Below are 20700 nucleotides of genomic sequence, written 5' to 3'. Positions count from 1 at the left end.
ACTGGCTCAGCACCGCAGGGAAGAAAACAACATTTGGAGAACAGATTAAAGTGGGGGTTTCTGAGGGTGGAGGTGAGCACATGAGCACGTGTGGCGTTGTATAGAGCTGTGTATCACATTGTGCATGGACATTCCAGTGAGGCTCATGGGTCACACGAGGATGAAACTTTTTTTTTCCCTCAATGCACTTTACATTTTGTGTCGGCCTGCAAACGCATGTCTGGATGTGTTAAACTACTTGTATCAGTGTTATCTCGTGTTTGTGTGTTTGTGTGTGTGTGTGTGTGTGTGTGTGTGTGTGTGTGTGAGAAAGAGAGAGAGAGACAGAGAGAGAGGGAGTGAGTGAGTGAGTGTCTTGGAATAAGGAAGACTGAGTCACCCTCTGGCTCGCCATCTTTATCCCTGGCACCCCTTTCTCTGTTTAGCCCTGCAGCAGTGACGATGAGAAGTCCTCTCAATTCAATCAAACAACATGAAGGGAAAAGAAGAAAAAAACCACACGCACACAGAAAACAATTAACTTTGACAGAGAAAGGAGCAATGAGGGGAGCCTCAGAGTTTAGGTGGAATTGGAGAGGGGATCAGGGGAGTAAATAAAGAAAGGTTAAAAGAGGGATATAAAAGAGATGGAAAGAAAGTAAGCACACTCATCAGAAATATGTTCAGTGGTGTAAGCCAAATGCTCAGGACCATCACATGGTCACAGACCACTTTGCTATATTGGAGCGATAAAGGTGCTCATGAGAAAAGGTAAAAAATACAGAAGTCGTTACAATTATTTGCATGCAAACACAAATGTTCCTCAGAGCGACATTTTGCAATGAACACCTGCAACTCTGTAAATGGTCTTCTGAGTAACAAACCCTCTAATCCTCTTTCCATAATTATCTTTACACAGAATGTGTGATAGAGTTAACGTGGTTTGCAATTTGCCAGGAAACTCCTTGAACATAACATAACACAACTAAAAATTAGGCTTTGAAGCATCAGTTCAACAGCAGACTAGTATTTGTTCACTCGCATAACCGCATGTGCTGCACCGGTAGTTAACTGAAAACACAAGGGGAACAGTGGGGTGTACTGACACGCTTGTTTCCTCCGCCATAGTGCTTTCTGAATGTTGTGCATCGCTGCGCACAAAGAGAAAATAAAGACCAGGTTCACGCAACATAATGACTTTACATGCTCATCACTGTAGAGGCAGTCCACACAGCGACAATGTCGTATTATGGCAAAAAGCGGGCCCAAAGAGCAGACTCAGACAACAGCAGAAAGCTTCGTACTGTTTACTGTGAAAGAATGAATTGTTAATGGGTTCAGACAGTTGGAGACACTTTAGACTGGTACACGGAAGCTCTGTTAGACAGGAGACAAGAGATTAACAGGAACCCAAGAGGATGATGAGAATAATGAGAGTGAACCAGAGGTCTTGGTTGCGTTGGAAGTGAGGGGAGGCTCAGAGGGAGTGTGAAGGTAGCTGGCGAGTATCAGACAGGTGGCGGAGAAAGCGCTTGAAGAGCGGGCAGGCAGGTGAGCGGGTAAGTCCTTCCTTTGACAGATTACATGGGGCTGGTGAGTAGTTCTGGGGGTTTCTGGAGGCAACAAGTGAGCAGGTTTCCAGGTAAGATGTGTGAGGAGGTTCAGAGCTGGTAACATCGCAGCGACAACAATCTGGGAAAGAACTGTTGGAACCTCCGGCCTGACACACTCCACACATATTATTTCCAGGTAAAAGGCGGGAGTGGGAAGGACTGCTCAAATGGAGGAACTCCATCCAGGGCAAGAGGAAGGAGCCAGCTCAGCGTTTCAACCTGAGGCTTCAAAACACAGAAACAAAAAAATGATAAAAAGCAGATCATCAGGCAATCAACTGCTCCACAAGAGAAGCATCTAAGAAGGCAGGCTAAAGTAAACAGAGCAGAGTTTTAAACAGTTAAAGAATCTTTTCAAAAGTTATTTTCAAACTCTGTAAGCAAGAATTTAACAGCACTGAACTTGACACACCACTTCAGATGTCCAGTGAAAGTTATTCGGTTATTTCAGTGCAATGCTGTGAATTTCATTTAATGTTTTTTTTTACTTCTTCCAAGAAGGTCTTTGGTAGTGTTTGCGTGCATGCGTGTGTATGTGTCATCATTCTGTCTGTAAACACAACAGTTGGAAAAGTTTTAAATGAATTCCAATAAAACTGTGTAGGGGTGTAGAGTGGGGTCGTGCTGACGGTCCATTGAAACTTGGCTTACATCCACCAAAGTCTTCAAGGTCAGCTTAATAATTTATTGGTTGAAAACGGGGGGAAAAAAAGGCTTCTAACTCCAAACTATGATTTTTACAAGTGTGGTGTGTCTGGTTAACACATAAAGTATCGTGTAAAGATTTCAACTATGTCACATTTGGTCAATAGATTGATATGAAGGTGATAACTGTGGTATATAGAGCTGTGTTTCATACAAGAACACAAGAATAGAAATACTATAATACTAAAATGCTGTCAGACCTAAAATGAGGACGTGGGCCCAGCAGGTGAATCTAAGTTACAAGTCTTTTTTTAAATGAACAACAAATAGGTATATGAACTATGTGGTTATTCTAAATATCACATTATTTTATTATGACTAATAACAGGTTATTAGGTTTAAATATATAACAATGCTAATACATGGACAATGTTCCTGAACACATTTTCTTAAACAGAACAAACCTGTGTTTAAACATCTTTCACTTGATATTTATTACTAAACATTTAAACACTTTTACTATATAAGGAAACAAATGCTACACATGTAATATATCCACATTAATAAAAATGAAAAAATGGAGTTTGCAGCTTGTGGTAACAAAATCTCCAATTCAGACAGATCCGTAATTCCTTCTCTCCACAGGAATACGTTCTCACGAGTTCCAGGTTTCCTGCGCAGAGACAAACGGAAAGTAAGTTGAGGTCACAGAGCCAAACATGCAGATTTCAGAAGCAACAATTCCACCAACTGTTTCCAGTCTAACAATCAGAAAGCTGATCACAAAATTACTCACAGGTGAGTTAATCATCCCAGGTGCATGGAGGTGGAAGGTGGGAAGCAGCAGAAGGACCCATCCCTGGAGCACAATGCATGGTTAGCTCTCACAAACACACATACAACACACATAGTTGACTGTACACCAATCCATCCAACCAACGTCATCGTCAGGTATGACGGAGGTAACAGAAGAAGAGAATTTGTCCTGTTGTTGTTGTTTAGAAAACAACCAAAACCAAAGAACTCATCATGGACGTGAGGAGGCACAGAGTGGTCTATTTTTCTCTCATTATAAATGGAGAACAGGTGGAATCTGTCTCCACCTTCAGGTTTCTGGGCACCTACATCTCCATGGATCTCACCTGGATGCACAACACCATAAAGAAGGCCCAGCAGCAGCTGGACTTCCTTTGTGTCCTGAGGAAGAAGAACCTGGACCAGAAGCTGCTGCTGGCTTTCTAACGATCCTCAGTGGAGAGGGTGGCCTCCTGCTGCCTGGGTGTTTGCTACGCACGGACCACAACAGAGAACTGGAAGGCTGCACAGACGGTAATTAAGACCACCTTAAAAAAAAAAATCACTGGCTGCCCTCTGCCACCCCTGGACGCCATCAGCAGATCCTCCTGTCTCAGGAAAACCAGGGCCGTCACAGGTGATCCCTTGCACCCTGGCTGCCTGTTTGACCCGCTGCCCTCTGGTCAGTGCCTCAGGTCAATCAGGTCCCACACCTTCAGACTCACAAACAGCTTCTTCCCCTGGGCCATTCGCACTGTTAACAAACACTACCCCCCACTCCTGCCCCCCCACCTCACCAATCTGAGCCATGGTGTGAGTAACCTTCATCGCTCAGACCACTTACACACAGACTCTTTCAGACCAAGTCCTTTGCATTACATTCAAGCACTTTGCAACCTGTTCTCTAATGTGTGCCTCCCTCATGTTTTGTATATATTCATCTTGACTGAATCCATTTCTCCTTTTTCTTATTTATTCCTGCTGTCTTACTATTTATGTTTTATTCCGCCACAGTTGGCATGGAGCACCCATTATGTGCATACATGTGCAATGAAAATAAAGGGCTATTCAATTCTATTCTACAACAGAAAAAGAGAAGATGAGGAGAACCTTGACAGTATATTCAAATGGGTTTCAACAGGGCAAATAACAAAAGCCTGCGATTTGCACCTATTTCTGTTGCACTACAATTTTCTTAAAATACAAATAAAAAGAACAAAGTTTAAAAAATGAACATACAGAAAATACAACACTATTGGCACTGAAAGTAAATCCTGCGCAGAGAGTGAGCTGCCTTGGCGGGGTCTGTGCTCTCAGAGTGCCACGTGTTGGTTTCTGGTTTTCAGTGATTTAAAATGAGTTTAAAAGAGCTCTTATGTGTACTGCTGTTTTATTATTTTAACAAGTCTACATAATGCAAACAGGAACAAATTTATGAATGCTGCAGTGAACTGCTGAATCCCAACATCACATGAAAAAATTCAGATTCTGATCATTTTAAGTTTCTGTCTGAGCTTTGCTCACAGTCACTCTTTACATTAGCTTACACAGAGCACAAACATGCCACCAGTGCTGATGAGGTCTGAGGACAGGCCTATTCATTTATATCCTCTGTAATGGACATTTGTTTTTCGTTTATATCTTTTGACTTATTTGAGCTGCCCTGATAAGTCCTGATGTACTAAATAGAGGACATCCTGGGCTTTCCATTGATATCTCACGTGTTTGGGTGGCCTCTGTTAGCTCCAAAGGGGAAGGAAATCACACAAAAAAAGTTCAGTTGGAAGACTCTTTTTTCCTCGGTTCTCAGTAGGTTAAATATAATATAATATAAATGCAGTGTTACTAAACAGTGTAAGTTTAGGGTGAATTTAAAAAAAACGGGCTTATAACACAATCTGCCTGTTTAAAGCAAAAGAGAGTCAAAGCTGCATTGAGCTATATCAAATAAAATCAAAACAACCTTACCGTTCATAATCTGATCTCGAATCTGCATGAATTGCTGCACAGCCAGACAACAATTTAAACACACCAGAAATCCATCCAACCCAGAGCAGAATCTAAGCTGACTGAAAATGAGCCTAAACTGAAATTTCATTGAGTGAACCAACTCAGAGTTAGTACCTGAGTATGCTCTTAGATCTTTTCCACAGACTCAGTGCTGGTGCTGGGCCCAAGACTGGAATCAGTGACATCAGAGGCTCTGAGAGCGTGCCACGGTCAGGACAGGCCTGGTTTCTGGCCAGCTTATCTTTCACCCCCACCCACAGGAAGAGTTTGTTGGATAACTGCGCGTCAGCTGTGATGCATGTTAGCCATCACCTAATTTATTTGCAGTATACGTGGACCAGCTCATCCTTTTACTTCCTGCCTGACTGGTGTCCCTTATTTACTGTGAAATCCCTTGCACATTGTAAGCTGAAGCCTCCTCAACATCCATTCTGCTGGTTTCATTGTGGTTCTTTGTGTTTATAAAGGTAGAATGGGAGGCAGAGCCTTCAGCCATCAGGCCTCTCTCATTTGGAGCCAGCTCCCAGTTTGAATTCAAGATGCAGATGTCTTCTCTACTTTTAAAATTAGACCCAACACTTTTTGAAGGCACTTTGTGATAAATGTTATATTTAAGGCTGGATCACATGATCCTGAACCATCCCTTTATTATGCTAATATAGGCCCAGAATGCTCCATCACAATGTGATACTCTTACTTGTTGGCATCTTAAGCAGGACAATCAGAGGAAGAACTGACAGTTAGGCAAGGATCCCAGGGAGCAGAGGGAGATTTGGCAAAGAGTGAGCAGGCAGCTTTCAGGTAAGTCTATTTTTATTTTATTGGTGCAGCATCCAGCTGGAGGGCCTGCGTTAGAAAATGGGAAGTGACCATTAAACTCAGAATTGGGAACACAGAGGAGACACACAGGTTTCGGGTAGGCAACTGGAGAACAAAGCAGAGTTACAGAGAAATTAAAAGAACAAGTATAAGACACAACAGGCTTAATTACCACCGCACTGGTGACTAGCAGAGAGTAGAAGCACAAGCCAGTAATACCATGAGCCAGTGAGCTGGGAGAAGGACTGTTATCCTTTCTCCCTGCTTTCTCTTTTCTCTTTCCCCTCATCAGTTGTAACAGATGGCTGCCTCTCCCTGAGCCTGCTTATGCTGCAGGTTTCTTCCTATTAAAAGGGAGTTTTTCCTTCCCACAGTTGTGAAGGCTCACAGAGGGCTGTTTGGGCTTTAGGGTCTTTAGCTTACAGCAGGGGTGTCCAACTCCAGTCCTCAAGAGCTACTGTCCTGCAGCTTTTAGATGCATCCTTGTTCCGACACAAATGAATCAAATGAATGGCTTGTTACCAGGCCTTTGCCAAACTTGATGGCATGCTGAAGAGGTAATCCAATCATCTGATTCAGCTGTGTTGGAGTAGGAATGCATTTATGTATAAATTAACATGAATCAAACTGAATCCTGCAAAAAAACAGGAAGGTACTGACTCCTGCCTGGACACCTTACCAGCACACCTGAGCTGGTCAACACATAAAGACTTTAACAGAACTGTTTTTATTTTCCTGCCACTGGCATGTCTGCCCACCCTACACCACTTCTGTATTCTCCAAACATCCAGCCTTTCCACCCCTTCCACCACCTGCTACCAAAACAGAGACAAAAGAGCATTTGAATCCGGCTCCAATCCAGCAGCCACAGCTTGATCTACAGATAATTCCCTGTCTTCACATTGGCCAAGCACTAACCTGTTCTGGCCTGAAACCCTCTCACCTGCAATCACTTACCTGCTCCAAGCTCTCGCCCTATTGAATTTCTGTGATAGTTCATTAAACCTTTTAAAACTGATTATTGATGTCTGGGTTCTGCTTTTGAGTCTAAAACCTTGTTGGTTAACAACCTGCTGCAAGAAATTAATGACTTTGGAGCCTATACAGATTCTAATTAACCTACACTTGGAAACACTATATAAGAAAAAAATGACTTAATTTAGACCTTTCATTTTCTACGTGTATATCTCACAATACAATTAATTTGATTATATTAACACATACAATGCTCATCTGGGGGAGTGTGTAGCCTTTTTTTTATAGCCACAGTTTACAGATGTGTGATTGTGCCTGTTCAGACCTTGGCTGTGCAGCTTTCTTGAGAACCATAAACAAAGAAATTATATCAGTTAAATAGATAAATGAAAATATAGTCTGCACAGCCATCTTCATGGGAGTTTTAGACCATCTGAGTCACCAAATATTGTAAAAGGTAAAATTTCTAGGCCGGCTCTCACTTTTTCACACCCCCTCAGGGCCTGTTTGAGGGTTATGAACGCTAGAAAGTTAGAAGTAGGCTTATATTAAAGTTATGATAAGGGTTTGACAGTTAGTTGTCAGTGTTGGTCAAGTTACTTGAAAAAAGTAATCAGTTACTAATTACTGATTACTTCCCCCAAAAAGTAATCCCGTTACTTTACTGATTACTTATTTTCAAAAGTAATCAATTACTTAGTTACTTAGTTACTTAGTTACTTTTTAAAAACACGATTTACAACCTGAACAGGTAATAAAGCGATAGATCTTTCAGCCCAATTCTACTTTTTCTGCATAATTCATCATACAAAATGTAATCAAATGGAAACGTCTCTTTTTAAAACTTGTTTTATTAGTTTTAATCTTTTAACTTTATGCATCAAGCAAAAATTAAATTATATGCAACATTCTCTGACTGGAAGAAATTTGTTTAACATTTAAACCTATTTTCTGCACATTCCAGCACATAAAATAAAATTTTTTTTATGTTTACACTCACTCTTTCAAATAGATGCAAGTAAAACACAGCAGAAAATAAATAAAATCAAAGACTAGCGGTCCTGTCGCTCTATTTTCACCTGTAAAGCAGGACTGGGGTAGGCGGAGGAGGTTTGCCCTGGTGCAGGTGTGCCGCAGCGGTCAGTGGAAGAATCCGCGAGTTTCTCTGTGAATTTCACATTACGTCGTAGTACACTCGGTGCTTGCTTGGAAGTTTAGGGTTTTTTTCGCTGTAAAAAGAAGTTTTCTTCCCACGCACAACGGACACTAATGTTTTTGTCACTTTTTATGGAATCAAACTCAAAATAAGGTCAGTACTTCCACGCTTTAAACGCTGCATGCTACACTCTGTCCCGCACTCGATATATTATGATCTGCAGACAGCTGTTGTCACGAACGTCGCACTCGCTTACGTCACTGTCATGAGACGTTCTCGCAAAAAATCACGGTTTTAGTAACGCAGTAACGCAGCGTTCCTACGTGAAAGTAACGGTAATCTAATTACCGTTTTTGCAATAGTAATCCCTTACATTACTCGTTACTTGAAAAAAGTAATCAGATTACAGTAACGCGTTACAAGTAACGCGTTACTGCCCATCTCTGTTAGTTGTGATGGTCAAACTTGGCTTGTGAATGCATCAGTGTCAATGAATGTCCTCACAAAAACAGGAAGACAAGCATGCCTATATACTCCAGCTTTTGGTGCAGCAGCAACATAATTTCCCAGCTGAGATATTCTGAGTTTTATCTACCCTAAAGACTGATACAGCCATTCTAGCACTAGCTGTATGAGACTTGTAAGGGAAATGTCAGATGTCTGAAACACCGGATGATGTTAAGGGCAGAATCTCATTCTCTGTGAAGTCAGGGTAAGTTGGACAGAATTTTCTGGCACATTAGCCAGAGAAAGTCCCTAATATCTGTGTTCGGGAATAAATCAGAGCTTCAGGGTTTGGAGGTAAAAAGACCAAATCAGCAGAGCTCATGCAGTAATACTAATGCTGTCCTGAGAGGGATTAAGAGAAAAATAATGCAGGAGAGAGAAAAACAGTGGACACGAACAAGCTGAAGGTGGGTAAGGTGAACATGAGAGGCAGCATGACATATTCATAATAACATCTTTTTGAATGTAGCTGGTAGTTTAGTAGGAGAAATGCGTATTTCATCAGTCTTTTACATTGATGCCACCTGTCAGCGTATCCACGCAGAGCTTTTTATCCACAGCAAATTACCATTCAGGTGTGTCCAAGTCAATCCAAGAACAGCAGTTATTAATGTCTATGAATACTGCATGTCAGGAAGACCATTTCAAAACTCACCTCTGCAAGACAGCTTAATTGTTTCCAATTATCAAAACATGTTGGCACAGGTGTCGCTTCTCAAAAGAAGTGTGCAGAATTGTGAGTGCTGTATCCAAACACGCACAAAAATCTGTCTCAGCAGCACTGATGCAGAGCTATCGTGACAATTTACATAATTCATAGACACAGTGCCGAAATAACAGGACCTCACTGGCAATGCAAAGAAATATGATCACTGCTACAGAAAATTTAACCGAGGAACTCAAAGGAAAGCAAGAGTTCAGTTCAGGCGGTGTCTTCCTTTTCGCTTTTAAAAGTTACAGCCGACTTATAATACAAAGAGACTCTTTAGGCGGTGTTACTGTGGCACCTCAGTCTCTGCTCCTTCATCTCTGAGCACTCGGCTGCCTACTGACATGACCTAAGAGGAATATACAGTATAACAAGAGTGCTCGTGGAGTTCAGCTGCCATTTGTTGTCTCATTAGTCTGCTTTTTGCGCTTCTCTGTCTCCCAGCGAGTGCATTACTTTGGCACAACCATAAACAGACTCTCCCTCTCATCAACATCATCATCGAGTTCCAAGAGCCGCGATACGAGCCTTAATGATTTGTAGCTTTTTTTTCTTCATAAAAGTTTTCGCGAGCAGACAGACTTTAATGTCACCGGGGAGGGGAAGGGGTGTTTATTTAGCTGCCGATCATTATCAATGACCGATAACATTACTAAGCTGACATTTCTGACTTTAAAAGTCTTTGTCAGTGCCTAAACTAGAGGAGTCGCCGAGGATTTGCTTCATTAAAAGACATAATTTAGAGGGAATAGAGACTCACTCCCACCCACACTCCCAAGTGGGAGATTGCAGTGACAACAGGACAAGATGAAGCAAGACTGAACAATGACTAGACAAAAATGATTGTTATATATTACACCTCCACACATAGGTTGTTGCTTTTCTGCACGGATGATTTTATGCAAAAAGGCTTAAAATCATTCAGTAATGTTTGTTTTAGGAAAGATGGCAAAAGACGAGATGTAAACAACCCGGATGGAAGCAGATTTTCTTCAGCGGGTAAGTGATCCAATCCTGATGTCATGATAATCTCAGAGTTATCACAAAGTGGAAGCTGAGATAGTACAGCCATGTCTCCAATTCTTCAGGCTTCATCTTGCAAGGAACAGTTCCAGGAATCCACAGATAAGGAAGACAACATCCCAAAATGAACAATGGGAAAGCCACTTTTTCACTGGAGAAATGACAACTTCAACAGGGGTGAAGAAACAAGTGGTTGCATGTGCAGTAGTGGTCTACTGTACACAAAGCAGTCCAGTTGCTCAAGATTACATCTTTACTTCAGAAGGAAGACCAAAAACTCTATGGGGCTTTAAACGTGGGTTAAAGTTCAAATCATGATGCAGTTCCTCTCAAATTTTAACATTGAAGGGGATACAAAAACATGACAAACCGATCAGATCAGATGAATATTTTTATAAGGAAATCCCATTAAAAGGCCAAATTATTCATGCTTTGTTTTGCTGACGGTTGCTAATTTTTCCTCAGACCTCCAACATTTTAATGGAGACATGAGAGTAAGTCGGTTTTCCGTTATATAAGATCTTACAGAGTATGTAAAGTGCTTGAGTGCTGTAAAGAGCACTATAGAAGCCAAGTAAAATGTATTACTCTTGCAGTTCTTTTCCTTTATGCTGTGGATTTGATTCAAGCCTCGATTAAGTTGATCTGAAGATGTTTCTACTAAGCACCTCCCCGCCATTACCAGCTTTTATGATGAGCATTGATTCTGAGGCATGGTGCTTCCTCTCTGCTTACTGTAACAGTTTCAAAGGATGGTTAACGGCTTACAGTATCTGCACTCCACCAATACCGCACTCTGCTGCCCATAATTACCAATCTTTCAAGTAAGCAGATCTGCACTGTGCCTCATAATCAGTTCTGCACTGTAAAGATCCACGATAATATAAACTTGTGGCCGGCGATGCGACGGAGAAATTGCACAGGAGCCGGGGTATTGATTTCATTCATCTCCGCTGGTGCTGGGACTTGTAAACAGGTGTCTGCTGATTCTGTTATGGAGTTGTAGCACGCTTTGCAGGTAATGCAGTGGAAGAATAACGCGAGGAGACACATCAAGGTCACCTTCCCTTTCAGCAGTTACCACAGAGGTGCATCTTAACTGCCTCGCTGTCCCCGCGGCCAGCTGTGCAGCGCTGGTTGCAGTGGCCAGGTGTGAATGAATGTGAAGTGGCTGTGTGAGTGTGAACCAGACCGTGGCTGATAGAAAACATGTGCACCTTGAAAAACTTTCCCTGGCGAGTAGCATGGTAAAGGAGCATTTTAAACATCAATATATCACTGTCAGGGTAATTACAAACACTTGGTGTAATTACCATTAGCAAATGAGACCACAGAGGAGACAACTGTCTGCAACTCACACCTGCAGAGGTGTTGATGATGCTGGTCTTTTTAAAAAAGCTGCAGAGAGTTCACAACTGATATTTAGATATAATTGCAGCTAATTTTCATAATCAATTCATGTATCTATTTTTTTCATTTACTGGTATTTGAAAAAGGGGGCTGAAAAAAGGGCCATAACAATTTCCCAGAGTAATCAATTTCTATTTTTTGTCCAAAACCCAGCCCTGTTTAATTCCTGAGAAATAAAAGCAGGAAACTCTGAAACCGCAGTAGCTAGAAGTAGCAAATGTCATGCACCTGGTAAGTGTGCAGTTGATCAAAAGAAAGCAAATCATCTAATTGTCTCAGAGCTGGTTCTTGAGAAGCAGACAAGCAGAATAAATGTGTTTTTGCTCATATCGGGAAGAATATATGACGTTTATGATCCTTTCACTTTAAAAACAAACGTGACTCTCTGTGAGAACATGAATGCTCATCAGTCTGCCAGTCTTGTCCATTTAATTACATCTGAATGTTTATTAAACTTGCATGTCAACTGAAATTAATGATGTCATGTTACTAGCCTGAAATATTTATGCACTTTATCTTTAATCATTATTTAATTGATCTTCTCTATTAGTTGTAATTTATGCACATATGCTCCATCGTGCTGCTATTTATCTTGTTATCTTGTTGTGATGCTCGCTGCAGATATCCAGAGATGTCCTTTTAGTATTCTTCTCTCTGCCCTCGGTGTTTCCTCATATTCATATAAATAAGTTCTACACTGCAGCAGTTGAGAACAATAGCAGACCGCAGGCACACAATCATGTACAGTAGTATATAAGCCAGTATCCATAATTAATATTCCCTGAAGAAAGTAGTGCAGCAGCACTCTTCATATTCAGTTCTAAGTCGAGACGTGATAAAGACGAGTGTGGAGAAACTGCGAGAAAACAAAAGCACTGATTACACGTTCCCTGTCAACAACTGTGAACACAAACAGGTCTTATATTTTAATTATCTTTCATTTGATACTGCAGCATCTCAAGCAGAGACCGGTTTAATTAAAAAGAATTTTTATCCAAGTTTACTGTTTCTTTTTTTTAAACACACCCACAATAGGTTTACAGCCTGTCATAATAAGACCAAATAAAATGTGAGTGTGAATAAAAATCCTCAATATCTGATCCAGATCTCATGAGCAGACACAGAGCAGTGTGCAGCAGGTTGTTATAGTACAGTAATTATGCAGACACTATAAAAGAAGAAGACTGGTGCAATATGTGATGGTGCAGCTTCTGTGCTAAATGGGTTAAAAGTCACATTTTGTTGATATGAAAAATTATATCAACCTTATATTTCAATAATATGAAAGGTTACTTACTTACTTAAAAACACAGAATTTTCAGGGACATCATTTGGTGCATTCATACCTGCACATCACTACACCAGAAATGTTATTCAAAAACAGCATGTCTTAGAAAGAGATTGTGAATCTATGTGGCTTTTTACTTTTTATAAACAATATAATATTCTCCTTTTACTTTATTGCCCTTCAATAGATGCTTTGACAATAAGGATTTGGACTTAATGTAGCAAATATTTTCAAATCAGGCAGTGATCTTACCATTTCACATATAAACACAAATGCTCTAAAAGAAAATGTGTTCAGTGTCTTAAGAATAAAATGAAACCATATTTTGAAACACTGAAAGGACGACAGTCATTTAAAACACCATAACACATGTTATATCATATCTATTCCTCTTCCTGTCCCTTTAATGTTACTAGTTGTGTCTATTTTTCATCTTTTTATCTTTATTAGCATTCAGCAAAAGAAGTGTTGGGAAAAATATTATATTATAAAACAGAGACTAAATAAATAAGATTTATCTGCTGTCTGCAGCAACTGAGGACTCGCCTGACAAAAACAGATGAGAACGTTTAGCATGTATTCTTGATGATTCAGAGCCTGTGCTCTAGGTAAAGTGAGCAGATGTGTATCTCTTTTGATGGGAATACAAATTATGCGCAAAGCATTAAGTGCCATGTTGTCTGTTTCAGCATTTCTAATGACTCCAAACTTGGCAAACACGTGCTTGTTTTGGTATACTGTAATTTAATAATCACCACTTCTTCCCATTAAAAGCCAACATTAAATACACGAGGAGACTGAGCTCATGTTTGTATTAAGGTGTCCCCGGGGAACCTGTGATGTGAAAAGCGATGACCTAAGTTAAAAAGACAAGAAATTTATACTTTAGAGGCACGAGGAGATCACAGCGAGCCCGGATGGAGAAAAATTTTGGCAAGTTTAAGCATCAATACATCCGCTCATGTTTTTCAGCAGTCTTTTGAGATGAAAGTGTTATTGGAAAAAAAAAAATGTTGAAGTCATACTCCCTCTTTTCAGACAAACAGTGGATCCCTGTGGATTTGAAAGGTGCCTTTAAAAGGTTCTAGCTTTCTCCTTCGCTGGAGGAGGTGGCTACGGTCATCTTGTATTCATAGTGGGTACAATGAATTCCAATGGTGCCCTGGGTTCACAGTAAAAAAGCATCAAAATAGAACAGAAACTTCTGGAAAAATGTGGCTCCTTTTTTCGATTTCCTTTTTTATTTGTACTTTTTGCGCTTACAGATCAGAGTGACTCCCTGGTTCATTTTTGGGGTAAAGACCTTTGGCAAATGCTACTAACCTGTTTTTGGCTGTCATGAACAATCTCTCCCTGGAAGCAAAACGCGGGACTCTTTAGAAAATCCTGCATATTTTCCTTCGTACTACTTTCACATCCCCTTAAATTAACTTTTCTTTCCCAGTACATAATTTCTCTTTTCTCTACATACATTTTGCATTACCTCACATTAAGCTTTATTCTCCCTCATTCATATGAATAATTGGTGTGTTGGACTTGTTCGGTTAAATCAGATGCTACAGTCAGGACGGATAATGTGGAAGCACATGCTGCACTGCTGCTGTTCTGCCTGGCTCTAATGGCTGAGGTTGTAATATGGTGATTGCTTGGACATTGGCTGCATTTGTGGTTGAATCCCGGGTGCTATTAGTATGTCTGTGCAGTATTGAACATTAGCAAGACAGCAACACTAAGCCACCCAGGATTTGAATCTGCGGTGCTTTTAATCAGATGTGTTACCAGCACACTGCAGGAGTCAGGAGAGTACAGCAATAAATTACGAATAACTCAATACAGCGTTCAGTCCACACAGCCAAGTTAATCTACTGCACACACACACACACACACACACACACACACACACACACACACACACACACACACACACACACACACACACACTATGTGCATGCAGTTAGCCATTTGGCACATCTAAGCTAATGTATCACAGCCATAATCATAACAACCAAAACAAAACCAACACTACAGCCACTATCAGCTGCAGCGCGTCAACCCATGGATATAGTTATAATCACAGCTACCGCCTGTCTCGATCAGCCTCAGGAGCAGCTGATGCAGGAGCCGGGTGAACTAGCTCCTCTAGTAATCTTTGTAACTGCTGCAGCACAGACTTGTGTATGAGCAGCCACAGCTGAGGCTAGAGCCTGACAGCCAGCATTAAGGCTATAAAACAGCTGATAATGCAACACGCTCAGTAGAAGATTGTGTTACAGTCGTTCTTCCTGCATTCATAAACAACTCAGCCTGTCAACACGTAATGTCTCTAGTCCTGTCGGTGGATGTAAGATGACTTCTTCAAGCATAATATTCAGGAGAAAAACTGTATCATATCAAGGGCAATACAATGGTTATCTCCAAAATGTACAAAATGCACCAGTGAGTGCAGAAAGCTTCCCCGATCAATGGAACGAGTAGGAGCTCGGGAGCTAACAAAAAAGCCATTCAAACAAGTATCCGTTTCCAATAAAGTCTCGCCTTGTTTTCAGTTTCAAGAGGTTCTGTGCATGCATTCAATAACAATGTAATTAACTGCAGCTACATCACAGAGTTACTCAAATGACCAGGTTTCAAACATATTAAAAGGATAATTAGACCGAAGCCAAAATGCATTTGACAGGAACACAGCAGAAGTACTGGCAGCAGCATAAGTGCCGCCAATTAACGAGCACTTTTCTTATGTTTCACAGTTCACACTCTCCATCTCACCTTAAGAAGCATACTTTTTCCCCGTGACATTATCACACACCTTGTGATCAGAGCTAACAGCAAGTCGATTTATAGCTACTGTGAATCCAACTTAACATGAATCTTTGCTGGATCGCAGCACGACCTATCAAAAAGTTCTATACCGCCATGTTCCACACAACAATGAAATCTCATCTGACTCTAACAAATCAGTTAATAAGGAGAAGCTACAAAGTATCAGAGTATGACTTTATAGTAACAGATGTTGTATTAACTTCACAAGGCTCAGTTGCATGTAAAGTCTATGCAAAGACACTAACTACTGCAAATTCACTCAAATAAAAGGACATATGATCGTCTGTGAAAGGCTCAGTCCTCAAATCTCCTGCTTTCCTCTCTGCGCACTAACAGTGACACCTGCAGTCATCGGTGCAACTAACTCCTCAGGTTGTCAGATGGTGCCAGTTCATGGGGTTCGTCTTAGATAGGGATGAGTCTGCCTACAGGAGGGAAACTGACAGTCTGGTGACCTTGTGTATGGACTACAACCTGGAGCTCACTCCAGTGGAGATAATTGTAGATTTCAAGATGAAACCAGCCCCACGAGATCCCAGGTACCTGCATGACTGCCCAGTTGAATGTGTGAAGTCTTCACGTTTCCTGGGAAGCGTCGTCTCCCAAACAACAACATCAACTCCCTCATCAAAAAAAAAGCACAGCAGAGGATTTCCTTCCCGCAGCAGCTGAAGAAATTCAACCTGCTGAAGTTAATGATGGTACATTTCTACTCCTCCATCACTGTATCTATCCTCACCTCCTCCATCACAATCTAATCTGCTGTCACCACTGCCTATACCACCACCAACACCTCACGCCCCCACCTGCATGGCAGTAATATCAGGTACTGGATACATGCAGGTGGAATAGCTGGCAGCTAACTGTGGTTCAGTTCTATGCATAATGACTGCAATGAGCAAATATTTAAAAAAATTTAACCATCGCAACAAGTTCAAGTGTTAAAAACTGTGACTCCTTAAATGGTGACTTGAAGGTGTCTTGATTCATGCTCAGTCACCCAGATAAGAAAATCCCAGGAAGTTGATTCTATTCATCTGGATGGAGAAATTTCAGTGGAAGAAACCTTTTCTCAGTCATCCAAGTGACTTATTCAGACTCAGCTGCCTGCAGGTTTTTCTAACCTTGTTTATAAACTTGAATTGGGTATATATGGATCATTTCCCCCTTTGTAACAACTGACTATGGGCTAAATTTTTAAAACTCATCAAGTTGGATTTTGCATGCTCAAAGTCTAGATGGATGTCTCTGAATGACAGGAGTGTTGACACAGGGAGGTGTAGCCAGCAGCTGTCTGTAACGCCAAATGTCCACTAATCCACCAAATTGGACCTCCTGCATGTGTTTGTGACTTCTGAAGCATTATCTGACCAATAATCTGGAACACTGTGTGATGCAGCCCATTTGGTGCTCGTTGCATTGGTACAGATTTTGGATTCATGCTGCTAACCAAGCTTGAAAAGTCTGCTAGCACTTCATCCTCTTGCCCAGATTTGCTGATTTCTGTAACTTCCTAAAAACAACACAGCAGTAGCCAAAGTGCTAACACTGAGGATTCAGTGTCACCACATTTAATATTCATTATTTCCTATTATTTTATCTTTAATAACAAAACTTTGACAAACAGATAGTGCATGTATTCATCCTCCTGTCACGTCTCTCTATTTAAAAAGCATTTTGTTTCTTGTAGTTATTTGCAGGCTGCTTCAACTTGGATTAAAGATTTGGCGTCTCATCCCACAGACTATAATGAAGGAAAGCAAGTTCAGTAATTCATGTGATCGGATTTCATTATCACATAATGATTTGTTATCATCCTTGGAACTGACGTGGGAGTAACAGCGGAACATATTTGTCTTCTATTGACACTGCGCGCGCGCGCGCGCACACACACACACACACACACACACACACACACACACACACACACACAAACTGACAAAAAAAAGAAGAGGAGATGAAGAGAAAATGACTCTTGGTTGTCAGCACACTTTCATGTATACTTGGAAACACAAGCAAACTCTTCCACATTGCTATATACAAAACCACTGAGAGGTAAAAATAGCCTTTGTAACAGTATTAGAGCACACGGCCAATTAACTGGTTTTGTGTTCGCACTCCTGAGGCTACACAATCCACCAGTGAGAATACGGAGCTAAAACAGACATCTGCTTTTGTTTTAAATGCTGAAAGGAGATAAAGGAGAAATTTCTTCTCAGATACTAAAAACTGTTATGTAGAGAATAATCAATCTGGAACGCTGCACTGCAGTCTGGGAGATTTTTAGTGTTGTAATTTTTTTTCTCTTTTTGGTCTTTCTGCTCGCCAACAGCCTGCCTAATTCACTGCTTGTACCTACATTTGCCCAGAAAGCCATCTGACAACCCCCTGAGGATAGACAAGAACCTTTTTTATTTAGCTATGGATTTTTCTTGTTCACAAAGAGAGCAATAAAGGTAGCCTAAGAAAAAACAGAAGTCCTTCTCTAATACCGTCACCTGTGGTCTTTGTGTATCACTTTTCACGAGAGATTACTTACATGTTTCCCATACGTGAAAAAACAAAGTCTAAAAGCACATTTTTCCTACTTTTACTACCATGGCTCAGTACACACACTGCAGTTTTTAAATACAATGACCTGCTCTGCTGTAGACATGTCGCTTAAATCTCTAAAGAAAAGAAGTAAAAGAAAAGATTCTTTGTCTGAATGATAACAAGGCAAACAGTAAAACTGTGCCTTTCACTGAGAGGAAATTCAGAAGAAGAAGTGTAGGATTTGAGAGCTTTGTAGACCTATTTATTAGAGTGAACTCATTAGTGGTCTTTTCTATAAAAGAAGCCAGGACATGCTGCGAGGAGAGAGCTTTATGAATGTGAAGCCACAGGAACAGTGACCCATCGCTGAGGACGCCTGTCTGGATCTAAAATATCACGTGTACTAAGAAAAGTGAGCACTGGTGGGGCACTAAAGAGGTTTAACCTGCTGTGCTTTTCTTTAAAGAAGTGCGACCTTTAAATGGAGAATCACCTATTATTTTTTCACATGAAAGAATCTTGATCGATCAATGAATTTGTGAAGGAAGGGTGTAATGAAAAAGTACCTGTTTTTGAGAAACCCCTGTTGATGTTGGAAGCACAAAGGAAAAGATGCAGTTTCCAGTCAGGATGTGCCAAGACTGTTGGAAGCAGAAAGAAATGGACCATCCGCCCATCCAGGGGGAACCAATCCCAGCTGTCATGGATCGGGAGGCAGGGTACACCCTGGATGGGTCAGCGTTCTTTCAAAGGGTTAATACACAGAGACAATCACTTACACTCACAATCACATACAATTAATTTAGAACTGGCAGCTAACCTAACATCCATGTCTTTGGACTATGAGAGGAATCCAGAAAGCCATCTGACAACCCCCTGAGGGGAGAGGACCCAATCAAACTGAACCCTGAAATCTCCCAGGACTTTCTTCCTGTAAGGCAACAGTGCTCCACCGTGCCACCCCTATTCAGGGAATTCAAATCAAATCTCTTTTTTTACCTGTTCTCTCGAGAGAAATGCACCATTATGTTTCTTGGGTCTGTCTAATTCAGACTGCAGCGTCCCTGCTCAGGGTTAATGTGGTGGTTTGTTCCCTGTTCACTCTCAGGATTTTGTGTTTTTACACTTCAAAGCTGCTTGCGTTTAACACTTGAACTTGTTTGAATGGATTTATTTGCATGGGGACAAAGAATTTAATGTTTCTCATAATTCTATTATAGTCTATGCCAAGAAGATGTTATTGTCCAAAACAAAGCCTTCAGTGCGGCCAACCTTAAGAAGACTGGAGTAAAAATTCATCAGGTTCTGTGTGCATTCATCCTCCTCAGGTGTTTATTCCAGCTCTAGCACAGACCTACATAAAAGCATAAAGAGGAACATTAATTATTTTATGTAAATCGGTACCTCAGAAAAGCTCCCACTTTAAAGTGTACATGTGACACATGAACTGTTACAAAGCTTCATGCCAGTTTTAATATCTGTGCGGGGCAGCGCGCTCTGATTAATTAGAAATTCAAAAACTGTCATTTTAAAGCACGCATACAGTGGCTGTATTTCAGAGGCTCTGTCATATTTGCATGAGAAAACAGTTTTGAATTGTTCAGCCGCTCCACAGGAGTTTGTAGCTGTAAATAAACATTTGGTTAACATAAACAAGGTGGAGGGTTTTGACAAGCTACAACTCCAATCAAGTGCAATTTAAACAATATAAATCTGAATGATGACCCACAATTGTGTGATTACAGTTAGTCATGAGTGACTTTACAAGAAAAACAAAGCTAATGGTAAATGTGTTTACACTGTCTGGGGTGCATCTATTTAGATCAGGAGTCTTGAACTCCAGTCCTCGAGGGCCGCTGCCCTGCAACTTTTCCATGTGTACGTGGTTGCAGCACACCTGAATACAATTAGTAGGTCATTAGACAGACTCTATAGAACGTGACTGCATGCTGAAGAGGCAACCGCTAAGCCTACTCAAGTAAAGTAAAAATAAGTATTTAGAAAAATGTACTTCTAAAAGTACTTTTATTGCACCATGTTCATTTACTCATGAGCTGCTGTAACATGAATCCAATGGCTGAATTACCACCTCAGCATGCAGGGAGTCAACTGTGCAAAAATGAATTAATTAAATACACCATTAAATAATTATTTAAATGTGTCAATAATTAATTAAAATGTGAAATAAATAAATAATTTAAATTTGTCAATAATTAATTAATTAAACGTGTCAAAAATATTTATTTAATTAATTATTGCCACATTTAATCAATTATTTAATGGTGTATTTAATTAATTAATTATGGCAGTCCTGGCGTTCCATACATATCGGGTCATATGTTGATAACATGATTTAATCACTGATTAAAAAAAATATGTCAAAGCAAGGAAATGCAAGTGGTTAATTAGTGTTATC

The 20700-nt window shown here is 40.6% G+C and overlaps 3 long non-coding RNA genes across 3 annotated transcripts; 1 reads left to right on the top strand and 2 right to left on the bottom strand.

The window, feature by feature from the left end:
* Positions 1-20099, bottom strand: LOC102078250 (uncharacterized). The gene is made up of 4 exons (XR_003215743.1): positions 20083-20099; positions 19557-19638; positions 18851-19027; positions 1-1817 (listed from the first exon to the last, which is right to left on the bottom strand). It is a non-coding gene; the product is annotated as an uncharacterized LOC102078250 (long non-coding RNA).
* Positions 1883-4707, bottom strand: LOC112841679 (uncharacterized). Its single transcript, XR_001225256.3, has 3 exons — positions 3380-4707; positions 3034-3096; positions 1883-2910 (listed from the first exon to the last, which is right to left on the bottom strand). It is a non-coding gene; the product is annotated as an uncharacterized LOC112841679 (long non-coding RNA).
* On the top strand, positions 5544-12395 carry LOC102078313 (uncharacterized). The gene is made up of 3 exons (XR_267036.3): positions 5544-5843; positions 10149-10207; positions 10297-12395. It is a non-coding gene; the product is annotated as an uncharacterized LOC102078313 (long non-coding RNA).
* Positions 20100-20700: the final 601 nt, after the last annotated feature.

Source organism: Oreochromis niloticus, linkage group LG22 (genome assembly GCF_001858045.2).
Source record: "Oreochromis niloticus isolate F11D_XX linkage group LG22, O_niloticus_UMD_NMBU, whole genome shotgun sequence".
Taxonomy (NCBI): Eukaryota; Metazoa; Chordata; class Actinopteri; order Cichliformes; family Cichlidae; genus Oreochromis; species Oreochromis niloticus.
Note: the sequence above shows the minus strand (reverse complement) of the source record. Positions and strands in the feature narration are given on the sequence as shown.